This window comes from Zonotrichia albicollis, chromosome 33, assembly GCF_047830755.1.
Source record: "Zonotrichia albicollis isolate bZonAlb1 chromosome 33, bZonAlb1.hap1, whole genome shotgun sequence".
NCBI lineage: Eukaryota > Metazoa > Chordata > Aves > Passeriformes > Passerellidae > Zonotrichia > Zonotrichia albicollis.
Window position 1 is genome coordinate 3,395,971 of NC_133851.1, and position 6,000 is coordinate 3,401,970.

Here is a 6,000-nt window from a genome sequence, read left to right on the forward strand (position 1 = left end):
GAGGCATATCATCAAGGGGGGAGGGGAACCCCTCTTTCTTTAGCTTAAAAGGCGAAAGCTGGTTCATAGCTTCCTAATGATTAGGATGCTGTTAGAGAGGATGGGCTTTCCAAGTTAGCGAGGGCATTGCTGCTGGGCTCCTCGGGTGCCAGCCCTGGCGTTTGGAAGGCTCCCTGTCCTCTCCGTGGCTCGGTGCCACCCGAGGAGCTTGGCTGAGCTGGAGGTGCTTTGATGTGTCAGGATTAATGGGATTGGGCAAGGTGCAGCAGGCCTGGGGCGGGCGGTGCTGACAGACGGACACCCACGAGCCGGGGGCACACACGCCTCGCCCGCCCTGCAGGGACAGCGCGGGAGGCTTTGGGCAACAGGGGCGGGTTTGGCTGCCTCCTTCCTCCTCCTCCTCTTCCTCCTCATCCTCCTCCTCTTCCTCCTCATCCTCCTCATCCTCCTTATCCTCCTCCTCCTCCTCCTCCTTATCCTCCTCATCCTGCTCCTCATCCTCCTTATCCTCCTCCTCTTCCTCTTCCTCCTCATCCTCCTCCTCCTCTTCCTCCTCATCCTCCTCCTCATCCTCCTTCTCCTCATCCTCCTCCTTATCCTCTTCATGCTCCTCCTCCTCCTCCTCCTCCTCCTCCTCCTCCTCCTCCTCCTCCTCCTCCTCCTTCTCCTCCTCATCTTCATCCTCCTCATCTTCATCCTTCTCACTGGTATCAGCAGACAAACAACAAAACCCAAACCTGCCCCAGTCTCCCACTCAGGAGAGGGACCCCAAAGCAGGGCGGGGGTGGCAGGGAGGCAGCTGCTGCCTCATCCTCACCCAGGTCTGCCTCACCCAGGGAGGCCATGTGTCACTGAGGCCACCCTGTGCCACCCCTGGCTGTCCCTGCTGTCACCCAGCTTGTGGTCGGAGCCTGTGCGGGGCTGTTGGTAATTTGCTGTTGTTTGCTGTTGTTTGCTGTTGTTAGTTGGCTGTTGTTAATTTGCTGCTGTTAATTTGCATTTCTTCGCTTTTTCTGGTGAGTTCAGCTCCGTGCTGCACCTCGGAGCCTGGCAGAGGCTGCTCCAAATTCAGGTTACAAACGCTGCTGAGCCAGGGTTTGGGGTTTCCTCCTCACCTGGCTCTGTACCTCAGCCAAGGACCTTAGAACTGGCCCAGTAATGGAGGCAGGAACAACAACAGTGACAGGATGTCCTGAACAGGAGACACCAATTCTGCTGGAACTGGGATCAGAAACACAGTTAATTGAGCTGGAAAAGACCTCTGAGATCTTCAAGTCCAACCCATGATCTAAAGTCATGAGCTGGGATGAGATGACCCAGAGATCTTGGCTGGGATGACATCAGAAGACAAAGTCTGGTTCAGTTTTTCAAGAGAAAAAGTATTTCTTGCTGGCTCAGCTCCAGCATTTTGCAATGAGGCATTCATAAGGAAAAACTGAAATATCACAGAGCAGAAACAGCAAACTTTGCCCTCGTGATGCTCAGTTTGAGGGCTGCAGGGAAGGCTTTGCTGCTGCTCTGGGATGCCCCTGTGCAGGTGTTTCAGGTGTGGATTTCAAGGATCCCTCTTATCTGACCCCATCTGCTGCCCTCTCTTTGAAGCTGAGTGATGACACCGCTGGCCTGGGGCTGGTGGCGTTTCCACTTTCTCCTGCCCTGCAGCAACGAGGCTTTGGCTTCCCTCAGTGCTGGCTGCAGAGCCAGAGCTGTGACACTGAGCTCTGGGCTGTGACACTGAGCTCTGGGCTGTGACACTGAGATTGGAACTGTGACACTGAGCTTTGGGGCTGTTACACTGAGCTCAGGGGCTGTGACACTGAGATTGGGGCTGTGACACTGAGCAGTGAGCTGTGACACTGAGATCTGGGATGGTGACACTGAGCTTTGGGGCTGTCACACTGAGCTCTGGGCTGTGACAGTGAGCTCTGAGCTGTGACACTGAGCTCAGGGGCTGTGACACTGAGATTGGGGCTGTGACGCTGAGCTCTGGGATGGTGACACTGAGCTCTGGGCTGTGACACTGAGCTTTGGGCTGTGACACTGAGCTCTGGGCTGTGACACTGAGCTCTGGGGCTGTGACACTGAGTATGAGGCTGTCCCCACGTCCCCTGTGCTGTGACACTGAGCTCTGGGCTGTCCCCATGTCCCCTGTGCTGTCCCTGCTGCTGCAGCCCGCCGTGGCTGCTGGAGGTGACAGTGACCTGCCAACCCTGGATGCCACCTGGACGCTCGTTAATGCTGAGTGGTGACAAAGCTTAATGACAGCTCTGCTCTGCTCTTTGCTCAGTAATTCCTGCTGGTCAGGGCTGCTCTGGGGCTGCTCTGCCCCCTCAGGAGTTCATTTGCACTGAAACCACCGTTAAATTGTCCCATGGGATAATAATCAGGGAAAGCAAAAGCCAGGTCAGAAAACCAAACCGTACAGTGGGAAAGGCAGGATGAACCCTCGTGATTTTCAGGTCCAGCCCTTTCCAGCAAAGCCACAGGTACCAGGGACATCCCAAGGCTCCCCTTCTGGTCACTTGGAATTTTTTTGGGCTGTGTTGTGTCCTCAGGATTCAGAGTGGGGGGCAGTGGTGTTTTCCCTCTGGAAAGATGTTTGCTGTGGAGATGTCTTCACCTGTGCAGCCCTTCCTTGGTTTACAAGGAGCACAGCCTGGAATAAATGGGAAGGATGTGGGCAGGGAGATGTCCCTGGGAAGGTGATTTCACCCTGCCCTTGGCACTGCCATCCCACCTGGGCTGGAGGAGCTGCACCAAGGCACAGGGGCCTGAAATCACAACCAGGCTCTGAATCACCTGAAAAACACACCATAAATAAATTAATGACTTCTTGATATCATTGCAGGAATCTGGAAACTCCTAAAAACCTTCTGGGGGTTGTTGGGGAAGATGAAACAGGAAAGCCTTATAAATATGATTGTCTGGCAAAAGATTTTGAGAATATGGAAACTATAAGCGAGATTGAAATGAAAGCAACCTTTAAGATACCTCAGTTACTGAATAACAGGAAAACAATGGTGTGGCCCAACTGAAGGTAATCCCTTTTTGATGGAACAACACCCTCTGCTTGCAGACAGGCCCAAGGGTCAGAGCAGACCCTGCCACCTTGGCAGAAGGGGCCCAAAGAGGAGTTTTTAGGGTTTAAAATGTAGCATAGTATGGTGATGGAGTGATTCTTATAGGCTGTATGTAAATGCTATAGGATTTCTATATTGTACTAGATTGGTTAGTGAGAATCAGAATATTCAACACAGAAGAAGACTTATTGTATTGGAATGGGAACCTCGCTCTCTTAGCTCTTACTTTTCTATGCTCTTACCCCTTTTACTCTCTTATGCTTTTGCTCTCTTACCCTTTTACTCTCTCATCCTCTCTCCCCCTCTCTCCTCTCAGTCCTGCTCCAGCTGTGTTTGGCAGCTCCCAGCATCTCCCTGCCCTTGGCCCTTTGCAATAAACCCCAAATCCCAGATCTGGCTGCAGAGATCTCTGGTCTCCGTCCATCCCGACCATACTACCCCCCAATGCTCCTACAGGGGGTGAGAGCTGGACTGGACCCCGAGCCCCCCAAGCATGGGCTGAACCCTCCCCAGAGGGGGTTTCTGCCCCTGTGCCCAGGTGATTTCCCACCTGCAGAGCTGCTCCAACCTTGGGGCCCAGCACAGGCAGGAGCTGGAGCTGCTGCAGAGCCCAGAGGAGGCTCCTGGATGAGCAGAGGAATGGAGCAGCTCTGCTGGGAGGAAAGGCTGGGAGAATTTGGATTATCCAGCCTGGAGAAGAGAAAGCTCTGGGGTGGCCTTTCAGTGCCTGAAATAGCAGGAAAGATGAAAGGAGACAATTCCCAAGGGTCTGGAGTGCCAGGACAAGGGGAAATGGCTTCCCACTGCAGAGGGCAGGGATGGATGGGACATTGGGCAGGAATTCCTCCCAGGAATTCTCCCAGGAGAGACCCTGAGGGTCTGGAGCTTTTCCAAGGCTGGGAATGGAGCTGGGGAAGGGGCTGGAGCACCAGGGAAGGGTCTGGAGAGCTCCTGAGGGATCTGAGTATAGGGAGGGGCTGGGATGGATTTCCCAGAGCAGCTGTGGTTGCCCCTGCATCCCTGGCAGTGCCCAAGGCCAGGCTGGACAGGGCTTGGAGCACCCTCAGACAGTGGGAGGTGTCCCTGCCTTGGCTGGGATGGGACAGGATGAGCTTTAAGCTCCCTTCCCACTCAAACCCTCCCATGGTTCTATGAAAAGCCAAGATTTTCACGCAATCCCCTGGCTCCAAATGCCCAGGATTTCACAGCAGAACACTGGGGACAGCGGGGGAATAGGAAAATCCATTTCCCCCCCGTTCTGCCTCTGAAACTCAGAGCAAATGTACCAAGGAACTTCTCAGCTTTAAAAATCTTCACTGGGGAGTTAAAGAGACCTATGCTGGGAAATTCCCTTGTGCCATCAGATCCCAAACTGAAAGTTCTTGTACTGAGAGGTACCTATAAATGTGGGATTTTCCTTTGGATTCCTGAGAAGTCTGGATAAAACTTGAAGCAGAAACTCCATTCTCTCCAGCAGATCCTTTGGCAGAGTGCCGGGAATAGAAGAGTTTTGGGATGTTTGGCTTCCCCCTGGAGCACCAGCACCCTCTGTGATGGTCTATGGTCACTGTGGTCATTTTCTACACCTGGCCCTGCCTCCTCCTCTTCCCCTCCTGGCTCCTCAAAGAAAACACAGTTGGAAAATATTTCTCCATCTACAAATAGATCCATAAAAATGATTATGTAAAATAATGAGGTACCTGATCCCAGGCAGGTCATGGTATTGCAGGGCAGTGACTGCTGGAGGCTCACACAGGTTTGGGACTGGGAAGGTTTGGAAAGGTCAGGCCAAGAAATCCCAAGCACAGAACTCAGCTCTGTCCCCCCCTGAGGTGACCCTGGGCTGGTCTCTGTCCGCCCTGGTATGACGAAGGGCTCAATGGGTTTGTCCTGTGCTGGGATTTCCAAGGTACAACTGGGTTTGGGCTTCTCCAGGCCATGATTTTACTTCCATGTTGTCCCAGTGGTTTCCCCATTTCCCCACATGATGCAGAGACCCCTCAGGCACTGGGATCAAGGTCGGTGCTCCCAGGTTCTCCCAGATTCCCTGAGCTGGGATTTGGATGCCTCCAGGTCCCTACAACAGGTAAGGGATCAGTGGGTGGGTGTGCAATGCTCCATCCCAGAGTTGGAATGGGCAAGGAAGGGAATTCCTTGGGATTAACTGCAAATTGTGGCAGAAGTTGTGAGGAGCAGGACCAGGGCTCTGCTGAGACCTCTCAAATCCTGGGATTACCTTGGAGAGATCCTGAGGGGCTGGAGCATCTCCAGGGCTGGGAATGGAGCTGGGGAGGGGCTGGAGCACCTGGGAAGGGTCTGGAGAGCTCCTGAGGGACCTGGGCAGGGTTGAGCCTGGAGAACAGGAGGCTCAGGGGGGACCTGGTGGCTCTGCACAACTCCTGTCAGGAGGGGACAGACAAGGGAAGTGGCCTCAGGCTGTGCCAGGGGAGTTTTAGTTGGATATTTTGGGAAATTCCTCACTGGAAAGGGTTTTCCAGCTGCTCAGGGCAGGGGTGGAGTCCCATCCCTGGGGGATTTCAAAGCTGTGGCACTTGGGGACACAGTCAGGGGTGAGGAAACGCTTGGGCTGGGTGGTCCCCGAGGCATTTTCCAACCTGGACAATTCCATGGTTCCATAAGCATGGAACAAGCAGCAAGGACAAGGAGGGGATGTGGTGTGTGGAAAATGCTCTGGAGGTTCTGCAGCTCTGCAGAAGGGTCAGCCCAAAGCTGAGGCACCCCAGGGTGGGAGAAGGGGAAAACCTCGTGGTCTTGGGGGTGGAAGGACATGGGAATGCCTCAAATCCTGGCTCTGACATCCAAGTGTGGCCAGTTCAGCGAGGGTTGGGGTCTGGCCATGGCAGCTCCAGGTTCCTGATCCTGCTCGCCAATTCCAGCTCCCCCGTGCCATCTGGAATGT